This window comes from Myotis davidii, unplaced genomic scaffold (genome assembly GCF_000327345.1).
Source record: "Myotis davidii unplaced genomic scaffold, ASM32734v1 scaffold107, whole genome shotgun sequence".
Classification (NCBI taxonomy): Eukaryota; Metazoa; Chordata; class Mammalia; order Chiroptera; family Vespertilionidae; genus Myotis; species Myotis davidii.
In genome coordinates this window covers 6126080-6144187 of record NW_006383012.1, presented here as the reverse complement: position 1 = coordinate 6144187, position 18108 = coordinate 6126080, and the positions used below count along the sequence as shown (strand labels likewise).

The following is an 18108-nucleotide window of genomic DNA, read 5'->3' as shown; positions in this document are numbered from 1 at the left end:
TTCTTTGTGAAACAAGACATCAGCTAATTATAATTTTTTTAAAGTCTTTATTTGGAAAGTACTTATGACATCCATTGACTAGTCAGTGTAATAGATTAATATGTACTGCTATTTTTTCAATCTTTTGCGAAAGAAGATATACTAGTACATATTTTTAAAACCGAATTTCAATCCTTTTAACATTTTAAATCTGAAGGACAGTTTAAAAGTAGCATAGATTACTCATGACTGATATAAACTGGCTTTCCCATATGCTTGTAACGGTGTGTTATAACACAAAAATCAGAATGCAAGAAAATCAATGGTCATAACAGACTCATTGGAGTAATTCATTCTTGACGCTGGAAGGAAGCCTAGAGGTTACTTAGTTCAATTTTCCCATTAAAGGAGGGTCAAATGTGCTGTGTCTTTTCTGACAGAGGCCATCTAGCACCCTGGGATACATATATCAAAACAACTACTTTTTAGCAAGGCCATATTTCCTCCCAAAGACTTATAACACTATTCAAAAGTTCAATATACTGAATGAAAACGCATATTCTTGGGCTCTTTTGGGACCATTAAAGTTAAATGGAATCCTTATAATCTCATTTACTAAAATTTCTTTAAATACATATTATATATTTGAAACTTTTCTCATGTCTTCAAATGAAACAATTCTAGTATCTTACAAGGTTCATTCATTATTTCTGTAAAGTTCTGAGAACAAGACCAGACACTGACATTTAAGAGATAAGAAATACAGTCCTGTCCTCTAGGTCCGAGGAGCTTACTCATAGTCTCTTAAGTAGAACAAAACTGTTTCTCATGTAACATGGTTTTCAGCATTATTTCTTAAAATGTAAAATTAACACAATATTCTAGATGAGATCTGACTAATATAGAAGTTGGTAGAATTACTTCTAAATGAACATGCATTTAAAAAAATTTTTGTTTCATTTTTAGAACCACTCAATCAACAATTCCAGGTCTTTTTCACATGAACTCAGATCAAAAACAAGTATTCTCTACTTAACACTTCTTTGAGTAAATTTTTTAAATTCAAATTAAGAACTTCACATTACATTTAATTGTTCATGTTTTCTTGTTATTTTTTTGTTTTGTTACTGTTTTAATTTATTTTTCCTTGAATGCAGAATTCTCTTTGATCCTTTGAACTTCCAACTAACACAGTTACCTGGCCCCACCTTGTCATGTGTGTGGAGCCCCTATACCATTCCCTTGACCAGGGCAACACTACTCGAAGGCAAAGAAAAGAATCACGATGGTGGGTTATCTAACTTGCTGGTAATTCAAGGCCAAACATAAAACCCATGAAGAGAATGACTTTTGCTTTTTATATTCCAGGGCTTCCTCCATATAGTGATGTGAAAAAACAGAACAGATAAGGTATATGGATTTAAAAACATTGGGTTTATTTTCACAGGCTCTATCCATATATCCACTCTGAGAGAAAACAGATCCAAGAAGTTCCCTAGTTTGCAGACTAGAAACACTGTCTTATTTTCAAACTCTGTGAAATCATCCTGCGTTCACTGTAAAAATTCATCCACAACATACCCTCCCTAGACCTTTCCTTTAAGTACTATTTTAGATCATATGTTGTTGAATCCTAATTTAAGTGAGAGAGAGAGAGAGAGAGAGAGAGAGAGAGAGATCCCTGCATATGTCAGTCTTAGCTGATCCTTTCTTTACAAATGAAGAATAAACGGCGTTCTTAACTCATTCACAAAGTCCAAAAATGTTCCCAAGAGCTCGATTACTTCTTCCTATGTATCTTGTCTGCTTCACTTATCAACTGGTACACATTTTCCTGAATTTATACCATAAGCCAAAGTGCTGATCTACTCCCCGAAGTGTATAACCATCCCCATGGTTGACCTCATGAGGTGGAATGACATTCTATTGATGAATTGGGGGGTGTTCCACTCAGGTCTGCATCTTTCCTCTTAAGAGCTAATCTGCCTACAGGTAATGTGAATTCTACTCTGATCCTTCATCTCATAACTCCTTTTTTTAAAAAAATATTTTTTATTGATATCAGAGAGGAAGGGAGAGGGAGAGAGATATAGAAACATCATTGATGAGAGAGAATCATTGATCGGCTGCCTCCTGCACACCCCCTACTGGGGATCAAGCCCACAACCTGGGCATGTGTCCTTGATGGGAATCGAACCATGACTTCCTGGTTCATAGGTCGACGCTCAACCACACTGCCAGGCCATCTCATAACTTCTTACTTCTTACCTGGGAAGGTTCCTGCAGAGGAAATCATGCCCTAGTCGAGCATTATCCTGGCAAGTGACAAAATCTGCCTAGTTTTGAAGTTCATAATTAGCAAGCTCATTAGGTTTATAGACTCAAAGCCATTTAATTGTGGATTGTGGTTCACACTTGTTTAGAATCCAGGCAGAGAAGAGAGTGCTAATGACTGCCTCCCCACTCAGAAACCACCAGCAGTATCTATACTATGACCCCGGTCCATTTTTCTATCTACTTCAAAAAAAACCCAACCCCAGCTATTATTAAACAATTGGCTGAAATCAAGCTATATCATATCTGCAAGATAGCCTGGCTGTATCAGCCAAGTTATCCTAACAAAAAAGAAAGAGAGTTCAGTTTTGAAGTCTTAACTCACTTGTAGCTTTAGACTTGCTAACATGCCTGCGTTTACTTAATAAATGAATAAATGAATGGATGTTTAATGAGGATACCTCACTTTATTTTAGCATCTGTTGCCAACTGATCAAACATAGCTTTTTCTGTAAACATTTGGAAATCTGTTTGCTAAAATCTTGGGTATGTACTTACCTCCTCTATTCCTTTTCCTTACTTTTATGTACGCCAAAATGACATAATCAATTTTCCCACTCTCAGGATTTCTACATCCCCCAACGTGGTTGGTAGTTTTGTGTTGTTTTTTCTCACTATTCTCTCTACCTTGTAAAAGTTGAAGCTGACAGCAAAGCAAGTCAAGAATCGATCATATCTTCAGCTTTCAGCGGAATGTGGCTTCTAGCAGATATACACCGGATTCTAGTCCCCTACATTTACTGTCTTGACTTGATGCCAATTTTGTAATCTGTCTTGGGACAAAGATAATTCATCACAGGTCATACAATGACAACAGTACACACTTGCAGCTCATATGTTTTGGGATCAAATTAAGTGCAGTACTCATCAGAACAAATACCAAATACCATCTCTAAAAATGTCAATATGATTCGAATTTCCACTGACTAGATCAGGGGTGGGCAAACTTTTTGACTCAAGGGCCACAATGGGTTCTTAAACTGGACCGGAGGGCTGGAACAAAAGCATGGATGGAGTGTTTGTGTGAACTAATATAAATTCAAAGTAAACATCACTACATAAAAAGGTACGGTCTTTTTTTTTTTAGTTTTATTCATTTCAAACGGGCCGGATCCAGCCCGCAGGCTGTAGTTTGCCCACAGCTGGACTAGATCCTTATACTGATACTATCTTGCACCAGTTCTCCATCTCAGGACTATCACATAACCAAAATAAGTAACTGGTCTTGAACTACACGTTTCAAAGCTTTTCAATTTCACCCATGTCTCTGCATGCTTCCAATGCTATTGTATCTTTTTCTCTTAGCACAGGGTGAGTGACTGCCTTTGGTGAAAAGGGTACTATATTACACTCACTCCAGAAGGAAGGTGCTTTGCTAAGGCTGTGGAGGCTAGCATCAAATAGGGCAGAGAGCTTGTCTTCCCAACGGGCATTCTACTTGGAGTTGAGATTTAAAACATGGGATGTTAACTTACAAAAGAAGGTTTTAATGACAAAATAAGTAAGAAATGCAAAAATGTGTGATCAGTTGTCAATTGAGTGGCATAAACAAATGTTTGCACAAAAAGACAGTATGACCATGGGCTAGTCTGGTACTAAAGGCCTAAAGAAGTCTGTAAGATAGAGCTGACCCTTAAAGGATGTGTAGGACTCCAATGAACCATATTATGTTCATTAAATAATGATTTGCGTCAGAGTAACTCTTTTATTTCACAATTCTGCTTTATGAGACTAAATGGAGCCCTTCTCCTTCAATCTACACATTCCTGTATATTATTCCTTCCTATTTGTCAAACTCTATACACATTGTTTTACTTTCTTGCCTCCTTTTTTCCTGTAATCTCTCAAACTATCTCCGCTGCCTTCCTGTTCCTTTCTAGGTACAGTAACCACAGGAAATACGTTTTTACTGTTCAAACACATGGGAACAAGTCTGTAATGTCAGAATTTTAAAAACAACTACACTTGCATCAGCTATTTCTTTGACATAAGCTTTGCTCACTTACCACTGCAATATACAGTATTTGGCCATGCCAAGTATCCAAATGTGTGACATACCAACGACACCAAACCAATCCTACTGCTGTACTGGTGACTAAGAAAACACCGTATGTCTGGGGCAATTTGAAGGCCAAATGGGTCAAAACTAAAAAAAGAAAAATCAGATCATTGTCAAAGGAATGAATTTTTATAAGCACTATTAAAATGGGCCTAAAAATTTAATTGGTCTCTGCCACATTTCAACCACCTCATCTCCCCATCCATAATAAAAGTGAAGGATGGAGCATAAATTATTACTCAATCCACTGAATGTGACAGTTTTCAAAAACACACACGCACGGTTCCCTTCTGAGAACTCTTAAGTAAACAATTATAATTTATTTTCCTAAATCATTAACTACTTGCTTCAAAAAATGAGGTGATTAACTAAGCAAATGTTACTTGAATTTAAAGGTTGTATTGAACTCAAAAAAAGAGAGAGACCAAATACCATATTTTAATTCAAGTTAGAAGTTACTGTAAACTCATCAGTCTAAGTAACATATACCACAGACATTAGCAAATACACAAAGCCAATGAGAGTTTAAATGCTACCCTTTAGCAATTCTCTTGCTAACATTTCAGCTTGAACTTATAATAACATTTATGATAATTTACCATAGACTGCTGACTTCAAACATTTAATTGGAAATGATGCAAATGTACCTTCAGAGAATAATATCAGATCGGGCAAGATTTTCTTTAGTGCAAACAAAGAAGAGGAACACGGAGTAGAATGTCATTGGAAATAATGCCCTCTTACTATAAAAAAAAACAACCCTCTTAACCCTTTCAAATAAATAGTATCGAGAAGAGAGCAAAAATTATAAATGTTCAAGTGTATATTATTATCTATTGATATGCTTTTTATTCAAACAATTCCTTCAGGAATATCATGCTTGAGAGTGACTGTGTCCTCATAAGGACCTTGTGAAGCCAGACTCCAATTTTCTGAGGGAACAGTAAGTCACAGAGCACACACAGAGCAGCTGAAGGTCACAAAACAACTCTAAGGGATCTACTTTTATTCTCGTTGTCTTTCTTATTGTAGCATTGACAGCTCTGATCTATTCAAAATAAGAAGCTAGGCTAGAGAAGCCCAGGCTAATAGGTAAAGAGTGTTATCATCCTACTAGAAGCCCAGTCCACAAAATCCCATGGCCCCACCCACCCGCATGCACCTCTGAGCTCACAGCCCGGCCCACCTGCGCTGGTCTTTGGTCGTTAAGGCATTAGGGCCACAGGTCTTTTATAATAGAGATAATTCCATCCTGTAAGTCCTTCCATCTTTAGAAATTTTATATCCTCCCAAATGTTTATTTCCCTTTGCCATTACTGATACAGTAGGAGGAATAATTATAGTCTTTATATCCATTTTATTATATATGTAATTTAAATAACTTGAAAGATTCATAAGATAGAGATTAATCAAAGAACTTATATGTGTTTATGCATACCCCATGGACACAGACAATAAATAAACAGGAGAAGGCATGGGATGAGGTGGAGCTGGGCAAAGCGTGGAAAATGGGAGACATCTGTAATAATCTCAAAAATAAAATTTTAAAAAAGAAAGTATCAAGGAATATTTTAAACTAATTCACAAAATTAAATAAATGTCAAACTTCAGTAATGTAATAATAAGAGGCAATTGGTTTGGGCTTTTTGGAAAGCTATTTGCTAACCGATATCAAGAACATGAAAAGTGCATATATCACTCAGCCGTGGTGGCTCAGTGGTTGAGCATCAGCCTATGAGCCAGGAGGTCAGAGTTCAATTCCTGGTCAGGGCACATGCCTGAGTTGCAGGCTCCATCTCCAGTGTGGGGCAAGCAGGAGGCAGCCCATCAATGATTCTCTCTCATCATTGATGTTTCTCTCTCTCTCTCCCTCTCCCTTCCTCTCTGAAGTCAATTAAAAAAATAAAAGTGCACATATCACTCAGAGGTCATGGTTCGATTCCTGATCAGGGCACATGCTTGGGTTGTGGGCACAATCTCCAGAGTGGGGTGTGCAGTAGGCAGTCAATCAATGATTCTCTCTCATTATCATTGATATCTCTCTCTCTCTCTCCCTCCCTCCCCCCTTCCTCTCTGAAATAAATAAAAATATTTTTTTAAAGTGCACATATCCTCTGACTTAGTAATTCCACTTTATGACTCTATATTAATGAAATAATCAGAGATACAAGCAAGATCTATAAAGTCCTAGCCAAAACCGGTTTGGCTCAGTGGATAGAGCGTCGGCCTGTGGACTGAAAGGTCCCAGGTTCGATTCCGGTCAAGGGCATGTACCTTGGTTGTGGGGACATCCCCAATAGTGGATGTGCAGGAGGCAGCTGATCGATGTTTCTCTCTCATTGATGTTTCTAACTCTCTATCTCTCTCCCTTCCTCTCTGTAAAGAATCAATAAAATATATTTAAAAAAAAAAGATTTATAAAGTCCTGCCAAAGTACATAGTTCATAATAGTGAAAAATTAGAGACAATTGGTTAAACATACTGCAATATCAAAAAGGTAAAATATTACATGACCATTAAAATTCTGTTTTCAAAGGGTTTTTAATGACATTAGAAAATGTCAAGAACATAACTTTACATGAAAAATCAGAATTATATACACATATATAGTATGTATAAATTACATATATGATAAAAATAAAATTTGGAATGATGTTTACTTTGGGTTGGGGGATAAAGAGAGAAGGAATGGGGGACAGCCAATAAAATTAATTTAATAATTTGCTTTAAGTGCAAAAGATAAAAAATCACTGTAAAAAATGATACCAATTATATACCTATATTTACATTATCTATATCTACATCTAGTTCTATATCATTATGTCTGAGAGGAAATAAAAGAAAGTTTTATCTTTAGAACATGAATTTTAATTATTTTAAATTTATATTTTCCCCAGCTTTTCTATAAGAGTTTCTGAGAAGGGGAATATTAGTTACTAGAGGCCCCGTGCACAAATTCGTGCCCAGGTGGGGTCTGGCCAGCCTGCCCTCATTGGGGCGATCGAGCCTGGCTAGGCAAAGGGAGGGGCCCCGGGCAGTTGGCCAGCTGGCCCCGCCCCCTGGTCAAACTCCCCTTTGAACTCCCGTTAGAGGGGACAATTTGCATATTAGCCTTTTATTATATAGGATTATTTTGATGCCTCTGAATTGGTTGAACTGTCACTATAAGAGTGTATGATTTAGAAAACATGAACTATAGAGGAATAAATTAATAACTTCTGTTATTTTAGAAAGTTGGCTTATTTGTGCCTATTACTTATATTATATATTACATGATACTACAGGACAAAAGTGGCAAGAATTAGTACTTGCCTGAGATAAAAGTATGGATGAAGCAAGTTCTAGGAGAAATTCTGTATAAATAATTACAGTTAAGATAATAGTCAATTAAACAATTAAGAAATAATAGCTGTCATGTTTAAATCTTAATTCTAATTATTTATATATAAACTCATAATAATATTTAGGAACCTTAGAAACAATTTTTCTAAAAGCCAGTGAATATCTCATTTGAAGAATCTTTTGTTAAATGGAAACATACTTAATTGTGTGGTTAGAGCTAAAGCAGTTATCTGTCTCAGTGGCCATTAAGGTAGCTTGGAGAACAAGTTAAAAAATATGATTGTGTGCAGTCATTTCCATCAGAAATGATCTAGAATGATAAAAGTCTAGAAGTCCAAGGATCTAAAACTACATGGCACTGTAACTGACTTCAAATTGGCATACTGAACTATTTAGGCTGCAAAATTAGTTTAGATCAGGATTAACAATACAGTGACTAATTTTGCCATCTGGTGGTCAGTGTGATACAAATCAGATGTCTTCACTTAATATTTCCATGTCAGAATTTTAAAGTAGGTCTAAAAATGTGAGGACATTTTTGGTGCTAAATTAATTCATGGATAAAATTAGAGATACGGCAGGGAATGTGTATTTTGTGATTTGGTCAGATAACTTCTGTAATGGGCTGAAATAATATGCCCCTCTTCCAACATCCAGGTCCAATCCCTAGAGCCTATGAAAGTTATTATTATTATTAACTAGAGGCCTGATGCACGAAATTCATGCAAGAGTAGGTCTTCGCAGCCCCGACTGCCTCGGCCCTCACAGCCCCGGCTTCAGCAGTTTGGTCGATATGCAAATTATGCTTTTGTTATTATAGATATAGCAAAAGGGGTTTTGTAGACATGACCACATTAAGAATTTTGAGATGGGGAGATTGTCCTGGATTACCCAGATAAACCCTCATGTAGCCACAGTGTTAATAAGAAGGAGGCAGAGGCAGAAGGCAAAGACGTGTGACAAGATGCGACACTCCAGGCTATGAGGATGGAGGAAGGGGCCAGAAGCCAAGGAATGCAAGGAACAGGAGAAGCAAGAACAATGGACTCTCTCCTGGAATCTCTGGAGGGGGTGTGCCCTGACACCTTGCTTTCAGTCCTGTAACACTGACTTTGGACTGGGACCTCCAGAACTATCAGGGAATGACTGTGTGTGTTGTAAGCTAGTTAAGCAATTTGTCACAGCAGCCCTAGAACACTGATACAATAGCTAAACGGGAGGACCTGAGGCTGGAGTGATACCAGTGCTGTAAAAATCAGTGGGAAATGAACTCTCTCCCTCCACTGACTGGTCCTAAACCTGACCATGTCAATAAACAATGCGCTATTACTCAAAATGCTCAAGCCTGAAAAAAGTTGCCAAAATTATTCAGAAAGAAACCAGAGACAATGCGCGTCCACATGCACACACACACACACAACAAATAAACAAACAAACAAAAAACACCTTCTTTTCTCTCTAATCCCTGTGGTCTGACTAAGTAACTTAGAGGAGTAAAATAGTGAATGTACTTTATTTTATTCTACAAGTTTTGGGGGGTTCGTCCTTAAAGCATGCCAAAAATATTAAAGTACATGCATATTTCACTAACCAATATGATGTGATATCTTTTACAATTTTAAAGTAAGGAGCTAACCAATAACCGATGGTGGAGGACAGATATAACTTTAAATACATATTTTATTGATTTTTTACAGAGAGGTAGGGAGAGGAATAGAGAGTTAGAAACATCAATGAGAAACATCGATCAGCTGCCTCCTGCACACCCCAAACTGGGGACGTGCCTGCAACCAAGGTACATGCCCTTGACCGGAATCAAACCTGGGATGTTTCAGTCTATAGGCCTATGCTCTATCCACTGAGCCAAACTGGCTAGGGCCAGATTTAACTTAAATGACGCTTAAGACAAAATTCAGCACGTTCAACAAAATGAAAAGGTATCACTGGTCTGAGAAGTAACAGGCAGCATATTTCTTCCCTTGATCTAACTGTCTATCCCTGTCAGAAATATGGTGCTGCCTCAATTACTCTAGCCCAGTGGTCGGCAACCTGCAGCTCACAAGCCACATGCGGCTCTTTGGCCCCTTGAGTGTGGGTCTTCCACAAAATACCGACTTCTTCACATGGGCCACAAAGTTTCAAGCGCACTGTATGTGTGCGCCTGCACGTGGTATTTTGTGGAAGAGCCACACTCAAGGAGCCAAAAAGCCGCATGTGGCTCGCGAGCCAGTTTGCCGACCACTGCTCTAGCCTTACAGCTTGATATCCTGAAAGGTAAGTATTTAATCTTACTTGCCTTTGGTAAGAGTGTCTTGGATATTCGGGATACTTTGCTCTTCTACGCAAATCTTGAAATAATTTTATAATCTATACAAAACCTGCTGCGATGGGAATTTCATTAAACCTATATATCAATTTGAGTGGGATGTATAACTTTACTACACTGCATCTTCCTATCCTAAAGATATTTCTCTCCATTCGGCTGGATCTTCATTAATGCTTCTCAATTAAGCTTTATAAAACTTTATACTTTTATAACTTTATAATTGTCTACACAAAATTTTGTACATCTGTAAAAATTGTTCCTAAATAAGCTATATTTGTTGCTACCATAAATATTTCTAATACTATATTTACTATTTGTTCCTTGTGTATATAAATGTGACATTTTCTTTTGTGTAGTTTATTGGTTACTTGCTAACTATTAATATGTCTATAAATTTTCCCATGTATTCATTTAGCTTTTCTATAGAATTACATAATCTGTAAACAATGGAAGATTTGTTTATTTGCTTGTGGTCTGTATATTTTTTAATTCTTTACTTAAATTACTGCACTGACTAGAAGCACCAGTATACTTTCAAATAAAAGTGGGAATAGAGGGCATCCTCACCTGTGTGTGATTTTAAAAGGCCTACTTTGCATATTTGAGCACGGAGTTTCATGTTTGCTGTATGTTGGACTTCCGTAGATACCTTTTGTCTGTTAAAGGAAATTTCTTTGTATTCCCACTTTGCTAAGATTATTTTTTAAATCATAAATGTGTACAATTTTTTTTATCTACTGACATCATCATATGATTTTCCTCTATAAACATGATAAACACAAATATTCAGAGGTTGCGCAGTTGACCAGTCGTGAAAAGAGATAACCGTGTAGGTGGTTAAAGAACCCAAACTGCACGAAGGTACAGACGCTCAAGGAAGAGCTGGGACAGCAGCGGACACACCCTGCCCTGATTTTCATCTCTGCCCTTTACCAGCCCATGTGACTCAATCAGAGTGCTTCTTGTTCCTCTGGATACTGACCTTCCCTGGTATCAGCAACACTCTTACCTGCTATACTGAACGCGTGCACCCGAGTTTCCGAACACAGCTAGGGAACAGGTTTCCATTTCTTAAGAATTTATTTTACTCCATGATCATTTTAATTTTATTGGCCCTTTAATTTTGGGGGTCTGAATTTGTCTTGTTCTCCTGATAACCTAGGAGTTTAACAGAAGGCTCTCTTCTGATAATCATTTCTCACAAAGAGGAATCTAAGCTTTCAGTAGATTTCAGCTGACAACTGCCTGTGAGATGTACTTCGTAGCCTTTAAGGAGCACTCGATGGCCTTTTCTCTAAAGGACTTTTCTTGTTGCCCACGTGATTTAGTGCCATTATCATTACTCACTTAAAAAAAACACAAAACACTAACAAGCAAATACCAACCAAAAAGAAAGCAGACACTGCCCAGATGAGACTGTGGCTTAGATTTGCAGTTCTATTCACATCGGGCAGCTGTGTAATGTTTGTGTTTTTCGGCTGAAATTTTACTTTTGTAAGTTGTCACTTTCTGAGTGTTCCTGCGTCGGTGTAACAGGAGAACGCTACTGCTTAACCTCATGCTGAAAGAGGAGCTCCTCTATCTCAAGGCAACTTCTGTGAGCCAGCGGCCAGATGCAATGATTAGCAGCCTCAGTGTAGCCCCTGGCACTTCTGCCAAACAGTAAAAGGGGTGAGAATATTATCTGAAAAAGTCTTAATTTTTTTTTTCTTGTTCCTCCGTGTTAGCTAGCATCCACAGCTCATGGGAGCAGAAAGCACAGCTCTGTGGATGTGTGCTGTCGAAGTCTTTCTGACATAACCTAAAGGAAAAAGCACTGGACAGCACAGGGCTGGCAATGGCCATTTCTGGGTAGCTGCTCTTCTTTGCCTTCTAACATTGCTTCTGGACACCAAGGCCGACGATAGCACCCTTCAGGTTCCTCTGACCTCTATCAGCACGCCATATGCCAGGCGGCTCCTCATGCTGCGATGTCTGCACCATCTCTGCTCTTGTCAGCTCTGGCCTCTATTCTACTTCAAGGGCGTTCAGATGCACCCAAACTCACGATTCACGGTGACATAAGTCCAGTATTTCATTTGAAAATTTTTTACTTAATGCTTCCCCCTTTTAGAGTAGCTTGTCTTCATCACATTTAAATAAATGAAATAATATTAACTTAGTAATCTCTATATATCTTCCCTCCTTCCCTCCCTCCCTTCCTCCCTCTCTTCCTTTCATCTTTTATAATGTTCACTCTGGTAGTATATTTAAGCTGGGTCCATTTCTCTGTTTTGGCACCCACATATACAACAAATATGGAAACATCCATAAAAAGTTAATTCCTGATCCTCGATCACTGCAATGAATTGCTTAATATCAACGTAACAAGAGCATACATCAAAATACTCTTAAGCTCTACTCAGTGGGTTTCAAAAGGAAAAGTGGGACAATTTCAAGTTCATCAATTATATCACATTAAATTAGCTTCTTTCATTGACTTGGCTCGACAGCCTTCATCTATTTTAATTTACAACAAAAAGGACGGCCAAGTACAGGATAGCAGCAATGACACAGTCAAACACAGGCTTTGTCTTCTTAGTCATAAGAACCATTAAGATGGTATTAAAGCAAAGACCTCTAACTCAAAGGAAATTTCAAAGGAGCATACAATATAATATACCCCATCACAGATACATTCATAAAACTTGATTATAATTCTATACCTAGAGCACTAACATTTTTTCATTAATTAAAAAACATATGATATGCTTGTGTTGTAAAGTATAAATTCCCATTGCATGACAGAATACAACTAGTTCTTTAATATTCACCATTCTATCCCTTTGAGGACACATGCTTCTCACATAACAGGAACAATATCTTACAAGCATCAGTGGGCATCAGTCTACTAATAACACCGAACAAGAAGACTGAAACAGTTTGTTTCGTTAACTGGGATCAAGGCAAGTGTAAAGAGTAGCCAAGGCAGGTTGTGCTGATAGGTCACAGGGCTCTTGGCTTTGATGCTGAATAATAAAGGCAGTGAGGTGGGGAGGCCATTATCATGTTACCTGGCAACTTCCTCAGACACAGAAATAAAGTTCCTTTATGCTCTAGTTCAGTGATGGCGAACCTTTTGAGCTCGGCGTGTCAGCATTTTGAAAAACCCTAACTTAACTCTGGTGCCATGTCACATATAGAAATTTTTTGATCTTTGCAACCATAATAAAACAAAGATTTATATTTTTGATATTTATTTTATATATTTAAATGCCATTTAACAAAGAAAAATCAACCCCAAAAACTGAGTTCACGTGTCACCTCTGACATGCGTGTCATAGGTTCGCCATCACTGCTCTAGTTAATAGAAAACAAGAACATTCTGGGAAGAGATGGGTATGATCAGAGAAAAACTATAAGATGATAAGCCTTTGCACGTTTAAAACTGGAAGAGTGATTTAAGAACTATTAGTGGGACATCTGCTATAGGCCTGCACTGTCTACGTGCTGGGCTACGAAGAAGAATGAGATGCAGTTCCAGCCTTTTAGGGATTTTGGAAAAAACCTGTTGTGACATTCATTCTTCAACTATTATTGTGTTACCACTAGATGGCTGGTAAATATTTAGTCAACTCATTTCTCATTATTTTAGGAAAGGGAATGACTAATAGAAGAAAGAAGTATAGATCAAAAACCAGTATTATGACTGTTTTTGGCTGTATAAGTTTTTCAGTCATTTAATTTGCGTGTTATACATTCCAGGCAAGTGTCTTTTTATGAACTTAGTTTGGTGGTAAAGATATGGGGTTGGGGAAATAGGAGGATAAAAGCTGGCGAGGCCCTATCTGCCTCCCCCCATCGAAGATACCAATACCACCCTCGCCAGTTTGGCTCAGTGAATGCAGTGTTGGCCTGCAGACTGAAGGGTCCTGGGTTCGATTCTGGTCAAGGACGTGGACCTCATTCGCAGGCTGTCCCTGGCCCTGGTCAGGCGCATGTGGGAGGCAACCGATCGTTGTGTCTCTCTCACATCGATGTTTCTTGCTTTCTGTCTCTCCCTCTCCCTTTCACTCTCTCTAAAAAAACAATGGAAAAATATCCTCAGGTGAGGATTAACAAAAAAAAATTTTTTTTAAAGGTACCAAGTTTTCCTGCATTTATTTTACATTTAGGCTAATGAGTAATTTAGTGCTGACCAAGACTATAGAAGCATTTTTTTAAAGGTAAAAACCAATATTCTATTGAAAACTATAAACTAGCCATTGGATAAATTGATTTTTCTAGTCCAACAGATATGCTACATAAATCTCAGCCAACATTTGAAATATTGAGGCATTTATAGATATTATGGTATTGGTAATAACCCAAATTTAAGTCCAGTTTAACTTATTCCCATAATAAATATGAAGAAAGAAATAGGTGTAAAATATTTTGAAATAAGAAGTTACCTCTCCGCTATTTAAATAGTCACAAAGGTGTTGCTATATATCATAAAAGCAATGGTTGACAATATACTCATATTTGAATAAAAACCTTCCCTTTTTACTCTATTACATAGAAAAAATCCAACTAATTTGAAATGTATCAAATTTCAATGGCTTTGCTATGAAGACAACTTGGAAGCAATAATGCATATATATGAAGAGATACACTGCATTCAATCGAGGTCACGCAAACACAAAATCTCTGCTTTACTCACAGATTACATCTATGCGTTAACTGATAATGGCCTGAGCATTAGGCATACACTGAATAATGAGTCAAACTGTTCTTTTCTAAAATATCAACCTTTTCTACAACTACTATTTGATTTTATAACTGCGTTCTAGGTTAAAAAACTATTCTGTGAATTTCTTATGGGGCTATTTTTAAAAAGTGCTTTAACAGTCTAATATCTGTTGTCAAGTAAAGCCTTCCAGGGCCCATTGGCTCATAAACATGACCTTCACCTGTAACATATCTAGTATGACACGTGCCCAGGGTTCACGGCTCCTGGCTGCAACTTGCACAGTCAGCGCCATATGGCAATTTATCAGAAAAGTTTCTACACTGTCTTGCGTACTGACAATCATTCCTGAACTCCTGCTTCCAGAGTCTAGTAACGGAAGAACGGTTCTGGTTGCAATGAGATCCTTAGAGCACTAAGGTCCCATCAGACACCTGTCAGCTTCACACATTATTAAACAGAGTTCAGCTACCTGTTAATAGTCAAAACTTTGCTCTACTGTAGTTGAGGGGAATAGTGTTTTCTTTCTTTTAAAAAAATATTTTTATTATTTTCAGAGAGGAATAGAGAGGGACAGAGAGATAGAAACACCAATGATGGGAGAGAATCATTGATTGGTTGCCTCCTGCACGCCCCCCACTGGGGATTGAGCCCACAACCCAGGCACGTACCCTGACCTGGAAATGAACTGAGATCTCCTGGTTCATAGGCCGATGCTCAATCACTGAGCCACACCGGCTGGGCAATAGTATTTTAATTGTTCAGGAATGAGTAATGTCAATTATATTATTTTATTCCATTCTAGGGAAGAGTCTCAGAATGTTACAAATCAAAGATGCTTCATTGGTGAAGATCAGTATTTTATATTCATCACCCAGTAAGGTGCTTGGATAACTTACATTCCAACTGCAGTAGTCAGGGTTTCTATCAATTCTGTAAAATGTCCACTAAACACTGGAAGAAGACAGTTGGATATCAAGCCTAGGAGTGTGGAACTTGAATTAGAAGACTCACTTGAAAGTGACCTTAAAATGAATCACATATTTGGTCTGTGCTGGGTTCGTCAGTTGGCTTGAATATTATTCATTTTACAAATGCTCATTTAGCATCTGCTAATGCATCATACAAGCATCATACTGGGTACTAGAGATAAAAGGTAAATAAGAGTTTCTGCCAGTCCGACCTTACATATCAGAAATATAATTCTGTTATCACTACAAAAACTGCAGATTAATGGAGTTGGCTCCTGACAAACCCTGCCTCCCCGCCGCCCCCCCCCCCATTCTTTTGTGAGGACAAAGGGCAAAGCTTTCATAGTTAGAAACTGTGACTGAGTTTTTGAAATGGACGTGTCTCAAGAAAGGGTCAGACTAGAATCCTAACGCCTGTGAGGGAGCAATGTCTTTCCCTGTAAAGGAACCGCGTACGTGCTGTACTGTATATTCTCTCTGTCTTCAATATTCAAACATGTGGTCGCAGGTTTCATTTCCATGGCATGGCATGGCATTAATAATTCAAGATTAACACAATAGCACTTCCTCCTGAGAAAACAGAACAAATGCTATGCAAATTAAAGTTATGCAAAAAAGTTATCTAATTATTGTTTTTTCTCCTTGTGATGCCTTACAAGATTAGCAGAAAGAGTGAATTATAAACACTGCTCTAATTTCCCCAAACTTCTAAAATAAACTATATAGAGTAACTCAGTTAGAAAATAGTGAAAAATTACACCTCATATTTGGCAATCATTTATTTTTATTTGCAATAAAACTATGTAGGCCTTCATCATTGTGTAATTGGTATGTAAAAAAAAGCACAGCTTAAAGAAATGCTAAAATCTAAAGAAGAAAAATGTTGATAATGAAATAAAATGCAAAATATAGTATAGGCACACATTGGTTTGGGAGGGGGCCTTAAAGCATCAAAAGCCTAGTTTAATATATATATATATTTTTAAGTAGGCTTTTTAAAAAATCACCAAATTATATATGGATGGTGTTTAATGACAATATTAAACGTATTGCTGAAAACAGGGGTATTTTATAAAATGCTTTCACATTCAATAACAATCTCATATGTCTACAAAGACTATCTCTGGGTTAAAGGTATTAAATCATATGCAAATATAAGCTTTCCTTCCTTTAGAAGTGACTATGGCAGAAGACAATTATCTAAATGTATATAGTGCCCAGCTTTATGGGTTCATGGACCAGTGATGGTGAAAGTAATTTTGGCTACTTATGGAATGCTTATTATGTTCCAGAATTTTACCAAGAATCTTGATGTATTAGCTATTTTTATTTTGATAATAACCCATGAGGTAATTCCTAGCGGTGTTTGCATTGTGCAGATGAGAAAACGATGCAGAGAGAGGTTAAATAAGTTGCTCTAGGTCACATAGGTAGTGGTGTCAGAGTTGATATTAAAAAAAGAAATTTCAGTCACCAACAGAGGAGTTACATCTTTATATTGCTCTGAAAGGATATTTTAAAGACCCAAAATATCACTATTTCACTGTAACTCCATAGGGGATATCTTAATCACAACACAATTAGAAAGATAACATTTCACTGGAATTAATTTAGCTTTATAAATAATTTTATTATCCTTATTTTTCTAGTTGTGGAGTGAAAAGATAGCCACAGACCAGTATCCATCCACAGATCTATAAGTGGGGATCACTAATGTACTCCAAGTAGTTAGTTCTGTCTATTGACAGCTACCCATTGAAAAATATTTCAAAAGAAGTATTATTGTGGGATATGCTGTATTTTGCAAGCAGCTATAAGGCAAATAAAATTACTAGGGAAAATTGGTGGGCTTGTTGTGAGATTAAATGAGGAAGAAGACTAACATTTGTTAAGTACCATTATAGACTCGCCACTTGTACACATGGCATCTTAACCACTCTGTCATGAACACACTGTCATTCTATATTGTGCAGATGAGGAAATTAAGATTCAAGGAGGTTAGATAATTAACCCAAGGTCACTGATATAGCACATAGTATAATTTTTCTGAGAAGTTTAACTCAGAAGCTCATGTTTAAGTTAAATTATACTTAATTATGAACTATACTCAACTCTATTTGGATGAAGACCTATTGATATTATCCTATCTAATAAAAGACAAAAATGGTAATTGGCGTACGACCAATACCCTTTTCATTGGCTAATCAGGGCTATATGCAAACTAACTGCCAACTAAGATTGGCAGTTAACTGCCAACAAGATGGTGGTTAATTTGCATATGTAGGCACAATGCAGGGAGGCGAAAGGGAAAGCAGGAAGAAGCCCCCTGCCACTGACAGTGATCAGAAACCCAGGGGGGAGCTAAGAGCTGGGGGGCAGGGCAAAGGTG

At 37.4% G+C, this 18108-nt stretch overlaps 1 protein-coding gene across 1 annotated transcript in view; it reads right to left on the bottom strand.

Annotated features, from left to right (window-relative positions):
* The window catches only part of ATRNL1 (attractin like 1), a 443329-nt gene that overhangs the window by 185885 nt on the left and 239336 nt on the right, over nucleotides 1-18108 (bottom strand). The gene's annotated exons all lie outside the window — the stretch shown is intronic.